The sequence below is a fragment of the Bombus vancouverensis genome, unplaced genomic scaffold (assembly GCF_051014615.1).
Source record: "Bombus vancouverensis nearcticus unplaced genomic scaffold, iyBomVanc1_principal scaffold0046, whole genome shotgun sequence".
In the NCBI taxonomy this organism is placed as follows: domain Eukaryota; kingdom Metazoa; phylum Arthropoda; class Insecta; order Hymenoptera; family Apidae; genus Bombus; species Bombus vancouverensis.
The window spans coordinates 12,118-29,250 of record NW_027468937.1 but is presented as its reverse complement, the minus strand read 5'-3'; the positions used below and the strand labels follow the sequence as shown (position 1 = coordinate 29,250).

The window sequence follows — 17,133 nt, the reverse complement described above, 5'->3', positions numbered from 1 at the left end:
GGCGACAGTCAGTTGCCGAACGTAGCCGCGGTCACGGGATGAACGCTTTGCATAACAAAGGTATGGAGTAATTCTATAGCTCTCCTTAAAAGAAATATTCGTGGCGACACACGACAGTAAACATTCCAACGGTTTCTGTCCCGTGGCTCGCCACACGCAGACCCTATGCTTCGAGTTTTACGTTACGTTTTAGATTATAATGTATATAATAAACAAAGGAAATTATAAAAGTGGGGCAAGTAACTGGTAATTACACTTAATAAATTAGTTATAGTATACATTAAAAAAATTTTACTTACCTGAAAAACAACATGTCAACTCTAGAAAATAATTTTTAATTTTCGAAATATCAATGTATATGTTTGACATATCAGATCAATATGGCTCCGAAATATGTTACACGGAATTGTTCATTATCATTTGTTTGTTCCAATAAAGGCGCTAATATCTGGTGAAAAATCCTATGTATTTAGAAATTAACAGAAGTGTTAAGTGAGCTGTTATTTTGCCCGCATCGTATTTCTTACATGTAATGCCCTTTACACGTTTTATCTTTAAAATAGCAAACTCATTATTTACTCGAGATTTATTCCTAGCGCACGAATATTTTTCAATAGAGCGATGCAAAGTTTTACTGTATCTCGGATCATCACAAGTTAATCAAAATCTTGAGGATTCGATTTCACCGGCTCAAAGTGACTTTTGCAGGCAAAAGAAATTGTTCCTCGGATACTTTAATATTTTTTACTAAATTTCATCAAAAATAGAGTTTTATTTGCTAATAGAAGATAACTATGTTTTGGTACTCCTACAGAACAGTATCACAACATTCGCTAAAATTACAAATATTGTACAGTATATTCACTACAAGGCTAATTAAAATAGCTTGTAATCCAACATATAAGAATGCTACTTGCAAAGTATCTTTGCTAGTAACAGTTTAAAGTAGAGAGATATTCCTAAAAAATCATATATTTTATACATATATGTACGTAGTATATACAGTGGATATAACTATCTTTCTGAATTTATAAAATAACAGTATATAATAATAAATAATAATAATAATATAATATAATAATAATAAAAAAATAATATAATAATAAATAAAAATAACATAATAATAATAAATTTATAGAATAACAATATTCCAATATTTATATTTTTCCTTGTTGCAATTTTGTAAACCGTCAAAGCGTTTACAACAGAAATTCCCAGAAGGAATTGAATGCCAAGTTTTCTGTACCATTTGATTCCTTTTCTAATTGTGGTGGCATAAGAAACCATTTGATCGGAATAATCTATACCACACTTTCCTTCATTATATTCAACGATAGATAGTGGTTTTAATGTTGCGAACAAATGAAACGAAAGATCATTCTTGAGATCACCACTTGAGCGACTCGTATTACTAAAACATCGATGGGGAGCACCTAGCAGAAAACGCTCGGTACTGCTGTACGCGTGGCCTGACGCAGTTTTTTTTGAAAACACGCGTGGCAGTCAATGTGTTAATAAACTATTAAACTACATGTCGTGAAGAAGTATCCCCTTTATGAACATTTATTAATAGCTCTAGAGTTGATAATATTAGCTTGAGGAAGTTCTGTATGTACGTGTAATTGATAGTACTCGCGTACACCTGTGCGTGTAAAACGTTTCAAGTTAATAAAGAGAACATGATACACGTGGAATAGGTATGAATAAAAATTACAAGAAGCCGGAGAATATTCTAAAACATATGCCATGATAAAATATAAATTGTAAAGAGTTATAGATCATGTTATTATATATTAAAATTATGCTTAACAAGCAGATATTAGCGTAAATATGACGCTGCGTTAATTAAATCCAACAATATTGAGAAAAGAACAAATTGAACAATACCTAGAAATAATTTAGAAAAACAATGTTAGATCAATTTCAAATTGGGTTTTCTTTACTCGATGTCAAACTTAACTCTTATTCGTCTTTTGCATAAACTCTTTTCGTGATATGAAACTTTAGAGTTGACATGCTGCTGGTATTAATTGCACACGCAGAATAAGATTTTCCAAATTGAACCGAAACGATTTAGACAGAAAAATGTAATACTTTCAATATTCATAACAATTATTTATGCATTCCGCATATAAACCTACCGAATATTTATTACTTACTTTTAGCTCAAAAATATTTGATATACTACTACCAAGCAAATATTAGATTGAAGAGGAAATCATACATGAAAGATGTCACTTTTTTTAATAAAAAGTTCGTTCTCATCAAAGTTTCTGGCAATTTATTACATACCTGTATACAAAGTGGATTACTTTGTAACACAACTGGAAAGTAACTTTCTTTAGTAATGATTTGCGTAATAAATTACGCAAAAAGTAAAAAGAAGATTATATTTTAAATCATATTCTAAGAATAACTGTATTTTAAACGTGATTTCAAAAGAATTTTGAATTTAAAAATTCGTCAAAAGTACATACGTACTTACTACTTCGACACGATCTAGGCTAATTATGTGTTCTAATGTTTATACATCTTGATAGTAGCTGTATTCAAAGAGCGCGTCGAATCTTTTTATAGTATTTGCCTTTTGATGTATTAAAAGTATCATTAGAGATATTCTTCTTATTATCGGAAATATGTATAGTTCTGCTCATTGCATCGACAAGTGAACGGATTTTAAGCTTCCTATTCTTTTACATTTTCAATATTTCCAGAGTTATTTGTTTTCAGAATAAAAAAATATTAATTCCTGCCACTTTTGAGAGAAATTGTTTAGAAGTGTATCCTGTTTATCTCGAATCGCTCAAATATATCGGGGAAAAAATGAATGATACAAAAATCGAATGACATCGAAAGGGATATACTATTATATTCGTGTGTATTTACTTTGCGTGTATTGTCTTAACATGAAATCTCTTGCGTGTTAAAATATTTCAGTGGATATCTCCATTTTTTGTTACATAATCACGCAGCTGACGTTCAGACATCTCTAAAATACTAGAAACTTGCGTCTTTCGCACCATCCGCTATCGTAATAGAAACTTTCAAATTCGACAGAGCAATACAAAGCACGCGAAAAGTGACTGACCAAAAAAGAACTGAATGTTTTGACGACATTACGAAACTGCAGCCTTGTATTTCAGCAATATCATACCAGCAATAACAAATTTTGAGAAATATCTTTATGTTCTATTCCCGTGGCGTACTTTGGATAACGCTAATCCCGGCGACACACTAAATTTTGAAATCCATACGACTGATTCTACAGAAGCGGGGATTCTACAGCAGCGATTTCGCTTGCACAGTTGTTCATTTAATTTGTGAATTGTAAGAAACCTCAAGTATGTCAGAGGACATAGTGATATTGCTACAAAAGCGACTAGACAAATAGAGAGCTACATGTGATTTTATCGTATTTTTTTAACCCTTTCGCTTCGGCAATCCAGTCCGCCGAAGTACTGTCACTGAACGGAAACGCGCGCCAGAAATACGCACAGTGTGCGTGGCTACTGTATATACGTTTTCCTAAGTCTTAAATAATAATAATTCTTGTAAGAACCGTATACGAAATATCGTTTCACTGTCAATGGATTTAGTAGATTTTTTAGCACGAAACAATATACGATTTTGATGTTGTTTCAAGAACGAGTAACTTAAAGAAGTGATTAATCCAGTATGTCAATAAAATCAAGGGAAAATGTTCTGTCGATAACGAAAAAATATATTAATGACCACAGATAGCATTTGTATATGCATCATTTTTGTCAAATTTTGTCTTCCAAACACAACTTTTTAATATTCCTATTTTATATACTTTTGCTAAAATACATTAAACACATTTCAATACTAAACTAAAGATCTTTAAACTTAAAAATGACTTTTGCTTATTCCCATGTCACAAACAATTGGCTTTAATAATTATCGATCAATACTCTCTTATTCGTAAGCACATCAGCATATTCGATCCATGCAAATTCACGTAAAATGTTACTACTTCCTGCCTTTCGTTACATGTATCTTAATAAATTGTATCTTATTAAATCTTAATAAATATGAGTCTTAATAAAAAGAAGTTACTTTTTACGTAGACCAAACCTAGTTCTATTATTAAGCGCGTAAGCAGATAAGATGAAGATCAAATAGAGGCAAAGCTAAAAAATAACGACTATATATTTTCATGTTTCAGCGTTGAAAACTTATGTGGGTGAAACGCTAGAATTGACTGGAGTTCTTCGACAAGAAATGGGCACTTGTCTTTGCCTAGACAGCAACAATGTGCCTCCGACAGTCAGCAAACGTTACTCTCTACAAGTTCACTGTATGTATTATTAAGCGCTTGTCATAGAGTTATTATACAAATATATTTGTAATTATCATTCTTATATATTATACAAGGTGAATCAGAACACGTGGAAAATATGGCAGAGGTTGATTCTGAATACTGAAATAAGAAGAAAATTTTATATAACATAATATGCCTAATATGCCCATACGTTCCGCTTATAGCTTATTTTGCGATGCTAAACATTACACAGATGAACGATTTCTTGGAAAATAGATAAATCGTGCTGGCCTTATTTCCGGACCAATACGCTCTTCGGATCCGAATCCGTTCGATTATTAAATACGGGGGCGTTTAAAATCTCTTACTTATAAAACGTTAGTTGACGTGACGATCAAAATTTTCGACAAATTCGTGTGAGCTGTTCGAACAAGATGGACGATCTATGACGCGACGCATTCGCGTTTCCGTAGAAACTGGAACTGGTCGATTCGAGTAATTTCTCTAAAGATAGGTAAGAAAGTACTGTGACACAAAGCAAGCGTCTACTCGAAAACGTTTATACGAAATTTTCTTCTTATTTTAATGCGCTGAATCAGCCCCTGCTTGCCTGGAAGCCGTACTTTCCACATGTCTCGAACTCTATCATACCGATCCACTAGGTAAACAAAATAAAAGCCTGCCAAGCACTGTGGCGGCACGGGCCACGGAACTTTTCAACGGCTCCGGATGCAAAGCGCGACGCCGCCAAAGCGCAACACCGACGTGCTCAATGTACCATCGATATCTTCACACTCTTTCCGCCGAATTCTCGGAAGAGCATACACGTGCCAGCACTGGGCTACGATATCGATGGGCTACGAAGGGAAGAATCTGCGCGATCCGAAACAAAAGCACAGGCAGTCTGTCTTACGCCATTAAATGTGTAACTCCTCGGTATTATTTGCATAGCAACGCGTCGAATGATCTCTCGGTGTCTATCGTTATTTGTTAGTTGTTACCAATTGTCTGTTAAGTGTAATTGTTAATTGTTAATTGTTAACTCTGATTGTTGATTAGTTCTAAATAAACTATTGTTCGTTAAAAACACCAAGAGTAGTTCCTTACGCACCTATCACCATACCACCTCAGCACGAACGCCGTATAGATTGCTTTCACCTGTTCGATTCGTGCTAGATTTGACTAAAATACTCATGCGAACTTATTGAAAATATAAAATCCGAATTAACATCCAGTTTTCAACAACCTGTCTAAAGATACCGCTCACAAACAAGCTATCATTTCTTGAAACAAATATATAAGATTTATTTACGTTATCAATTTTGTCGTGTGTCGAAATACAGCCCACTCAAAACATTCTATGGACCAAACGAAAAAATTGTTGACATTGATTGTCAACAAGTCCTACAAACTAGGATCTTTCATATTTCTTTCGCTTTTGATAATTAGGCACAACCTCCCGCTAGCCGATGAGTCATTCTGCTATATTTGGCTTATCCTTTGTTATTATACAAATTACTGCCATTGTTCACGGCTGATCTACTAATTCGTTTGGTGACTAGACACTACGTTAGATATTTTAATCAAATAAACTCATAATTGTATCGATAAAATACTTCCTATCAGTACAATATATGATCCAAAATTTAAACATCCTGCTTCAGGGCGACATATCCAGTGAATTAACGGCGCCTGAACAATCCCTTAAAACGGGTAAATCTATAACTTTATTATCTAATTTCAACCTAATATCCACAAACTGATCAACATAATTTCACTATGCCCAAAAAGAATCGCCTTGCAAATGATATCGATATTTACGACATTTTTTTGCTATATTAATATAGTATTATTTGTTATAGATCCAGACCACCGACCTCGACCAGGGCTATCAAAATTCGCCTTCGTCATGGCCAATAACCAATATAATATTAACTACGATAGAAACTGTCATTGTTAATTTAACACTAGCTATCGCTGCTATAATACGAATAGCCTGTATACATATTAAATAAACTGTAATAAATAACTTATTATTTTTAAATACACCCTGTCTTATTTATCTACACCTTCCTTTGTCTTACGTCCACCTTGACCTACGCATTGTCACGTAAAATTCGTGATAAAAAAGGATTTTTGCAATCCACTAGCGATAAAAAGTTCGCGTACAAGGTAAATAGCGGGCAAAAGAACGGTATAAAGCATAGAGTGTAGAGTATAGTAGCATTGCAGAAAAAGAAAAATCAACAGCTTGCTCGGTCATTGCGCAGCAACAGATCGAGCAACGATACAAATGATCATGGAAGTGCGTTTCTGCTTCCCGGTCTGTTCGAACTATGATGATTTGTCTTTCTGATCTTTCCGACTCGACCGTTGCACCGTTCACTCGACCATCGACCATAAATTGTTTCGAATTTTCTAGAGAACGGACACTTGAAACTACGTGCTTGCGGTACATTCGATAGCCAGAACAGAGGGATCCTTCGTGAGCCTGTTTTCGTCCTGCGAGACGAGCAAATTATTAGAAATTTCCTGATGCAATTGTACGCGGTTTTATGCAACTTTGATTATACACGTGAACGATATTTGGCACAGAGGAGTAACATTTTCGGGGTAACATTTGCGCACTAATAGGTTCCCACGTAGCTAAAATAAAGCAAAAGTTGCGCGAAATTAACGGATGACAATTGAGAAATTTCTTGGGTGATCTACGTTTATTACGAAATGGTTGAATGCGAGAATCGATATCTGGTAGCATCTAAGTTGTCCGAGATAGTTTCACGATAAAGGAACAGATCTCTGCCGATACTCTCTATCCGACTATCGTAGCAGATTTGCGTACTTTTGCAAGGTTCTCCAAATTAATACAAATTTCTAACTACCGTAACATCGAGATATTATACATCGTAAGGCAAAGTTAAGGAGAGTGGCGATGACCTCGGAAACGCGAAAAATATCTCAGAAGATAGAATTTTGGTGGCGCGAAGGACAAATGTTCGTGATGGTTTTTGCCAATAGCGATTCTGATTCTCCCTTGACGTGTCTGCTCGGCGCCACTTTCGGCATCGTGACAACCACCGTAAGCCGTAGGACACCCTTACAGCCTCCTTTACATCGCATATGCCCTTCTCGCTGTTGATGAAAATCCAATTTGTGAAATTAGACGTTTGCTCGCTTTGAGACAAAGTAAACCGCGTTTCTCACAGGTGTTCGGCAGATGGCGATGATGAGATATATAGTGCAACAAAGTGAAATTTTACGCGCGTAAATCTAACAGGATTATAATGTAACAGAAGCACAACAAAGAGGAAACTTGTGATGAAAAAGGAAGAATATATTACCAACGAAACTCTTTTGCTCCATTTTCTTTCGTAGAATTATATTTCACTTGCGAGTATTATAGCAGGTCTGCCTTTGATACAAAAATCATAAAAGGTTTACGTATCTGCACGTATATTTACGCTGTATGAACGACACTCGAGTATTACACGCATGCATTATCGACAAATAGATCCACGTTCGAGATAAGAGTTCCTCTTTGATACTTTCTTATGGTATAAATAACGAGAAATTATCAGGAAGTATGTTACAGTGAAACTGCTCGTACTTCGTTACTTTTACTCGCATGTATGACACCTACAACGATATTCTTTGTTGAATCAATAAATAAAAGCGCTCCCCAGCGTACATACAAGACTAGATCTTGAAATATAAGAATCGACGTAACAATAAGACTAAAAAAGTTCGAAATGAAAGTAATTATGTATATTCGATATATCTTTGGTAATCATTTCTTTAATCTCCTTCTTTGATCCAGTATCCATATTTAAAATCTACGAATAAATGATATATATTTAATATATACATTAAACTATACTTTTTAATAATACATACCATAATTTAATATTATGGTTGAAATTATGACCTATATAGCAATTAATACATACACATGTGTTTAGTTCTATTAACTTAGAAGCACATGTAAATTAAAAAAAAATATATATATATGAAACAATAATAAAATAATGAAGTAACATTGAGAATAGAATCTAGTTTAATTACACATATATACCCTTTTAATAATTCCGTTCTTATAAATTTTATTAAATTTACAGTGAAGCTTACAATTACACTAATGCCAATGAATATTAACGTATGCGTTTATTATTACACTAAATAACAATGAAAGTAATGCAATGAAAAATACAATATACCTTAATGGAAATAAAATAAGTAAATAGCGAAGTATTTATTAATATTATTATATAGCATTATATTATATTATTATAATATTTATTAATATTTACTTACCTTTTACGTTTGCACAAAAACTATAAAATTTTAAATATAAAGAGAGATTTATAACAGAGATAAAGCAAGTCACAGAAATTAGTGTCTTTCAATGGCAAAAATGCGTTAAAGGAAGTGAAACGATAATCTCCGTCTCGCGTCACAAGCGGAACTGTGTCAGTTTTGCTCCTTGAAAGTACACGTAGCGGTACATGAGCTAGAGAACATTTCAAATCATGTTGTTGTTTATTTGCTTCGGAGTATCAAGATCGTGAGGACATACATAATATATTAATAAATAAACTCCGGGCAAAACAATGTCGCCGTTACGTTACCGTCGAACCGTCGAACAAAGACGAATTTGAATTCTCCGACTCTCCCCCGATCTGTTTATACTATACCAGTTTAAACGGACGCAATCGTAAAGAGTTCACGAGAGTTATGGATCAGTATCTACGAGTATCTACCGTCTTTGCGAACATTATCTATAATTATTTATTTAATCATTTGAAAATATACTTGAAGGTTTCAACAACGAGCAATCTTGTCTAATAAATCTCACGATCAACCATCCTCTACACACAAGTCCTCTGAAAACATAACGACTTTTCAGTTCAATTTGAATCGTTGCGTTCAACGCCATCAGGGTGTCCTGCATAACGCGGGCATCCGACTAGGTGCTGATACCACATACAAGAACAAGTCGAATATGTGAAATAAAGCTTTTTAGCTTAAGGTCCCGTTTTGAAAAAAATACAGTTTGAACATGTTCGGTTGGCAATTGGCTTAATACACGCGTATGATAAATAATAAGATTTATTACATGATTTTACAAAATTTGTTAAAATTGATTAAGAAGTTACTTTCAAGAAGTAATATTTACATAATTGTAAATTGAACCCTATGTTTAACAAAATTAGGCATTCTTAAGTATTTGTTATTGTAAATTACTATTATGCTTCGCCAAGTGTGATTGGCTATTTCTGGAGCACAGCGTCCATCGATGTCTTCAATGAAAGAACATAAGTTTAATAACCTAACTTATCGACGAAATAAATCCCTGGCCCCCGGGTAGCGTGTTAGGAAGCTTCCGTGGTAATTCTTTTAAAAGCAATTAACGAGTGATCTGTTCGCGAATTATTGTATTGTATTATATATTATGTGGCATCATGATATCATAAGGAATACAAGTCACTATGATTTCTTCGTACTATTTCACAGATGGAGTGTGCAAATTTGACTTTACAATGAACAAAGTCAAACGTGACAATGACAAAATTGTATGTGGCAAAACTGGATACCTCAATGTTATACAGTGTGTCAAGAAAGTGTTTGTTGTCATCTTATGTCTTTGGGAGGTAATTCTACACCTTCGGATTTGCGAAGATCTGTTGAAAAAGAGGATCACAAAATTGACCTCGAGCATTCTATTGCACGTATTGCGTGTTTGTGCGCGTATTTATCCATCGATGTATTGCAAAGAACAGTTTGTCCAATAGGGGTTTCACACGCAGCAGTGGGAAAAATAATACTCTCACCCTGAGAGAATTGACCGGCGAGGGCGCGGCAGAGGCCATGCAAGCGCTTCGGTGAGGTGCGCTAGGTCCGTCGCAAATCTGCCCGGCAGGGGAACCGGATTGTCTGGCACGGCGGCTCCGGCGACGAGGCGCGGTGTAACGTGGCCGCATATCGCTCCATTAGGGGGTGTATTGAGCGCGGAGGGGGTGTATCCCTCACACCAGTTCCCGGGCCCCTCTAGATCGCTGCCGGGACGGTCATCGTGGAGGTTTTAGTCCGTTGGCGTCTGCCACTACCACGCCGCTTTTTCCCAGAAGCGACCTGGTGTCCGTGCGGATTTCCTCCACGTTAATAAAAAAAAAAAAGTGGGAAAAATAATACGCCAAAAAGGTGTACGTTATAAGGTTCGCCGTGTGCGAAATTATGTCGTTTGACGAATATTCGATGGTTAGCCGCTAAGAAAATTATAACGCAATCCTTGGAAATATCTTGTTTACGGATGAGAGCGATTCTTCCGATAGCAATATTCTCGATCGTCAGACTGCCAGGATTTAGGCTTGTGAAAGTTCTCACATTATGATACAATGATACAGAGATTCAAGCAGACTCGAGCAAGTTTGATTTATTATTATATTATTTATATATATATATATATATATATATATATATATATATATATATATATATATATATATGTCGGGTTAACATTAGAATTTAAGGCGTGTAACGATTCTTCGTTTGAATTAGCTATCGTTTTATGAAACAGAGATTATATTTACGCGAATATACAAGATTTTACAAAATATTATGAGTATTGAGTTTAATGAATGATAAGATTAACAAATGATAAGATTAACAAATGATAAGTTTAACTAATGATTCCAAACGAATCCACGGTCAACGGGATAACTCTTTACTATGCGTAGAATAATTTTAAACACAAAATACAATTGCTGAGACACTCGGTAAATTGCTCGATGTATCACTTTCCAAGGCGATCACACGAATGAATATCTGATGAAAATCTTTTTCGCTATACGACTGCATTTGTTTGTTATATGCTCGCTGGAGACATCGAGAAGGTTCCAATCGTTGTTGCTAGGCAATTTCTGTCAAAAGTTTGTTGTATACTCTTTGGAAACATCGAGAAAGATCCAAACGCCGATACTAGGCAGACTTTTGCAGGCAAAAGAAATTGTTCCTCGGATACTTTAATATTTTTTACTAAATTTCATCAAAAATAGAATTTTATTTGCTAATAGAAGATAACTATGTTTTGGTACCGCCGCTTCGAGCTTTTTACAATCCACTAGCGATAAAAAGTTCGCGTACAAGGTAACTAGCGGGCAAAAGAACGGTATAAAGCATAGAGTATAGAGTATATTAGCGTATCTCGCTTAGCGTAGCTAAGCATAGAGTATCTCGCGAATTATTACACAACAGTGATAATAAGGCAAATCTAATAAAATTTACTTCTCATTAAAAAGTCGTACCAAAACAATTATTTATTAATTGGTTTATTTATTAATTCTTAAGAAGATACATATAAATACGAAAAAATGGTAAAATTTGATTAGTATAATAAAAGTAATATATGCCTATGATCATTCTAAAGTATAAAAAGTGAAATAGTCTTACGTTCATTGGTATATTTTAAGAACACATACATCTTTTAACGATAGTTGCAATGTAACATCATTTTTATATTACACGCAAGGTATGGCAAGTATTCCTGCTCTAAGGCACAATTTGAAATCAACAACATTCAGTTTAACAAATTATAACTTCTATTCGTTTTCCATCATGGAATAACGCGGTGGTGTCTTCCATATTGCACTGGACGTGCGTTGTAATCTACTCCTATCTATATTTTCAAACATTTCAGTTAAATCTGGTGTGCACATTCTTCTATCAAAGAATTTATAGACTGCTTTCTTCGGAATTTATCGTTGCATTGCAAGTTCATTTTCGCGTATGTACGCTAAAATTGATAAAAATTCCAGTACTCCATGCATTATAATGTTTATTAACTCATTAAGTAAAACAACACTTACATTGCGCCTAATGTGGAATTGTACGACTTGGTCTGGCTTCATCGTCCGATGTGTCGTCGTCAGGTCGTCAGGTGGATCTTACTGTTTGGAGCTATATTTTGGATAAAATATCGAATGAATAATAGCTTGTGTTTTTATAACAGAAGAATACTTTGATACTGTTTGTAATGTTACCTGCAATGTCATCATCCGAGTCTCCTTCTTTTGTTTCGCTAATAAGATTTTTTTTGCTTTTTCGACAGATCTTCGTGCCAGTTTTTGAACAATGGCTTTTTCTGAAATTTTTTCTTTTTCAAAGGCCTCGATTCTCCTTCTTACGGGCACATTTTTCTTCATTTCATTTTGAATGTCCTGTTTCGTCATGTTTCTATTAGACATTTCCCTTTCACGGGATGGCTCATCTTCTGCGAATAATTCTTCGAACTCGGTGAGTCCAATCGCTTGATTCAGCTGTTGAACCTCCTCCTGCAGAGTTATTGGCGACCGTGATGTAAATTTAGGTTCATTATTTTTTCCTGTACTACTAGCCAAGTTTCTATTAATTACTACCGTTTCGTTTGATTTTATTGGTGATAAAGGTTCTACAATTGCGGTAGCGTCCATCATCTTCTGCGTATAAGTAGAATTGATGTCCATCGTGGAATTCATAAGAGGAGTAAATTTCTCAAGTGCATCCTCGCACATTGAAGGATCTTCAATATCATTTCTTGCTGATGGAATTACTGTATCATCAATAATATTAGAATATTTACCCTTCGTGTTTTCACTCCGTGAAAAAGTTCTCTTTATATTACTATCTCTTGTTGTCATTGAAGACTTTAATGGTTCAATCCTTTCTGGCTGTATTGCATCTTCTTTTGAAATTGTTTCGCTTAAAACATTCTTTTTTGTTTTACTATGTTTTGTAGGACCTTTTGTGTTTTTTTCATCTGAACTACTTCTAGCACTTTCCTTTTTTTTAGGTCGGCCTCCACGTTTCCTCTAAAAATTTAGAATATATTTAACAACGTTATAGTAGTATTTATATACACAATGTACATACAATTATATAAGCAATTAGATTTTGACGTATTAATTAACCGATATCAAACATTATTGGGTACTACATATAAGGGTTAGTATTGATTAGTAACATAAGATAAGATAAGATTAGTAACATAAGATTAAAAGTATTAAATTTCATCATAATATGACACAAACATTTACATTACTGTCATCATCAAGAGATAGCCTTCGTAATTTTGTAACAAGTGACGTTGACTGCTGCTTTTTAATATTAATTGCAGCTTTTATTGCAGCCTTTCTTTTTGTTCGGTCAATTGTTGTTTCCAGCACATCCCCAGTTTTTACATCTTTATTTTCTGTTTTATCATGTACTGCTGAATCTGTTACTGTATTATCAGTATTGATAATATCATTTTCTGGGATAGTCTCTTTACGGCGACAACCTTTTTCCTTCAAAACTTTCGGCCTCTTTGTAGTTGAAGGGCCAGGGACTGATTTGGTAATCATTTCATTAATCTCCTTCTTTGATCCAGTATCCATATTTAAAATCTACGAATAAATGATATGTATTTAATATATACATTAAACTATACTTTTTAATAATACATACCATAATTTAATATTATGGTTGAAATTATGACGTATATAGCAATTAATACATACACATGTGTTTAGTTCTATTAACTTAGAAGCACATGTAAATTAAAAAAAAATATATATATATATGAAACAATAATAAAATAATGAAGTAACATTGAGAATAGAATCTAGTTTAATTACACATATATACCCTTTTAACAATTCCGTTCTTATAAATTTTATTAAATTTACAGTGAAGCTTACAATTACACTAATGCCAATGAATATTAACGTATGCGTTTATTATTACACTAAATAAAAATGAAAGTAATGCAATGAAAAATACAATACACTTTAATGGAAATAAAATAAGTAAATAGCAAAGTATTTATTAATATTATTATATAGCATTATATTATATTATTATAATATTTATTAATATTTACTTACGTTTTACGTTTGCACAAAAACTATAAAATTTTAAATATAAAGAGAGATTTATAACAGAGATAAAGCAAGTCACAGAAATTAGTGTCTTTCAATGGCAAAAATGCGTTAAAGAAAGTGAAACGATAATCTCCGTTCGCGTCACAAGCGGAACTGTGCCGGTTTTGCTCCTTGAAAGTACACGCAGCGGTACATGAGCTAGAGAACATTTCAAATCATGTTGTTGTTTTTTTGCTTCGGAGTATCAAGATCGTTAGGACATACATAATATATTAATAAATAAACTCCGGGCAAAACAATGTCGCCGTTACGTTACCGTCGAACCGTCGAACAAAGACGAATTTGAATTCTCCGACTCTCCCCCGACCTGTTTATACTACACCAGTTTAAACGGACGCAATCGTAAAGAGTTCACGAGAGTTATGGATCAGTATCTACGAGTATCTACCGTCTTTGCGAACATTATCTATAATTATTTATTTAATCATTTGAAAATATACTTGAAGGTTTCAACAACGAGCAATCTTGTCTAATAAATCTCACGATCAACCATCCTCTACACACAAGTCCTCTGAAAACATAATCCTCTAAAACATAATCCTCTGCAAACATAATTATTAAATAAAAATCAAATATATCTTATTTAAATTACTATTAAATGCAATTTAATTATTATATTATTAACTAAGCAAATTTAATTTTAATTTAAAAAAAAATATATATATATAAGCTAAAATTAAGCTTATAGGTTCATACCCTATCGATAAGTTTAAAAAAATTTTTATATAATTAATATATTTAATATACATATATATATACATGATATAATTTTTAATTAAAATTTTATTAAATGTAAATATATTTAAATAAATTATATATATATAATTATATTATATATGTAGTATCGTGGACGAAAGGCCTGGGAAATATCGGGCGAACTATGAACAATGTCGCGAGAGCCGAGGCGCCGTCGGGCCCATCAATGTGTCATCGGTCTTTTCAAGTGCATAGTTTCGTGGAAAAGACCTACGTGACCCTGGCTACGAGCGTCTGCAGAACAAGTGTGCGGTGGGCCTAGGAAAAGGACAACAGAATGCGACAACGGCCAGAGAGTGTCAGTCGAGAAACAGAGCGCGAGTCGAAAAGCAGAGTGCGAGTCGAGAAACAGAGCGCGAGTCGAAAAGCAGAGTGCGAGTCGAGAACGAGAGTGCGAGTCGAGGAGCCGAGTGCGAGTCGAGCGGAGACGGAGGTTGCGAGTGGCGTTGCCGAGAGAGTGTGGATTGCGCTGTTTTCTGTACGTTTGGTGTGAATAGTTCAAGTTAAGCCACAATCGTCTTTTCTGTCTGATTAACATCTCTATTGTCCACTTTTTGTGAACATATTACATCACGATATTACATATATGTATTATTAATAAATATAATATTTATAATATATTAAAATATAATTTTAAAAATAAAAATTTTAATTTTACAAATTAAACATAATTAATATTTTATTAATCTAAATAAACTTATTTCAAATAATAATAATAATAATATGATAATTTAAATTATTTATTAAATAATTTTATTAAAATTATATTTATATACATATATATTAAATAAGAATAAATTTTATATCTATTATTAAATATAAATTATTCAAATTTTTATTAAAAAATCTTTTTAAAAATTTATTTTTAATTTATATAATTATTACTAATATTAAATAAATAACAATGTATGTCGCTCTTGTGTGAGTAAGTCTGTGTTCTAAAGTCTAGACCAAGGTAAAGCAAAAACTGGGTAGGTCGAGTTTGCCGCCAAGACACAAAAACGCGGGTGCTCGGCAAAAATAAAATAAGCCGATGAGTCACTGGTCAATAAAATAAACTCGATCATTACAAACGACAATTTTCCCTAACAATAAATAATGTCAATGTTTTGTGTGTATTTATTATACAATTACATTATTTATATAAATGTCTCTTATGGTGTACAATTACATATATTTGAATAATGTAGGAAATATTGCTCTTTTTATTTTTACATTCCAACTGTACGAACAGTTTTGTTTTCCACTATACATACATACATGTATCTTAAATGTTATACATACTTTGCATGTATCATATTTGATGTATGATGTGTTCATAAAGATCTTGTTAAGATAGCTTGTTAAAATTGTACTTACAAATCTAATTGTACTCTACAAAATTGTACATACAATCATATCTATTAATCATTCTTACAAATCCTCTAAAAACATAACGACTTTTCAGTTCAATTTGAATCGTTGCGTTCAACGCCATCAGGGTGTCCTGCATAACGCGGGCATCCGACTAGGTGCTGATACCACATACAAGAACAAGTCGAATATGTGAAATAAAGCTTTTTAGCTTAAGGTCCCGTTTTGAAAAAAATACAGTTTGAACATGTTCGGTTGGCAATTGGCTTAATACACGCGTATGATAAATAATAAGATTTATTACATGATTTTACAAAATTTGTTAAAATTGATTAAGAAGTTACTTTCAAGAAGTAATATTTACATAATTGTAAATTGAACCCTATGTTTAACAAAATTAGGCATTCTTAAGTATTTGTTATTGTAAATTACTATTATGCTTCGCCAAGTGTGATTGGCTATTTCTGGAACACAGCGTCCATCGATGTCTTCAATGAAAGAACATAAGTTTAATAACCTAACTTATCGACGAAATAAATCCCTGGCCCCCGGGTAGCGTGTTAGGAAGCTTCCGTGGTAATTCTTTTAAAAGCAATTAACGAGTGATCTGTTCGCGAATTATTGTATTGTATTATATATTATGTGGCATCATGATATCATAAGGAATACAAGTCACTATGATTTCTTCGTACTATTTCACAGATGGAGTGTGCAAATTTGACTTTACAATGAACAAAGTCAAACGTGACAATGACAAAATTGTATGTGGCAAAACTGGATACCTCAATG

At 33.5% G+C, this 17,133-nt stretch overlaps 1 long non-coding RNA gene across 1 annotated transcript; it reads right to left on the bottom strand.

The window, feature by feature from the left end:
* Positions 1-11,685: 11,685 nt before the first annotated feature.
* Positions 11,686-12,591, bottom strand: LOC143304679 (uncharacterized). The gene is made up of 3 exons (XR_013061327.1): positions 12,319-12,591; positions 12,145-12,235; positions 11,686-12,071 (listed from the first exon to the last, which is right to left on the bottom strand). It is a non-coding gene; the product is annotated as an uncharacterized LOC143304679 (long non-coding RNA).
* Between the last annotated feature and the right edge of the window lie 4,542 nt (positions 12,592-17,133).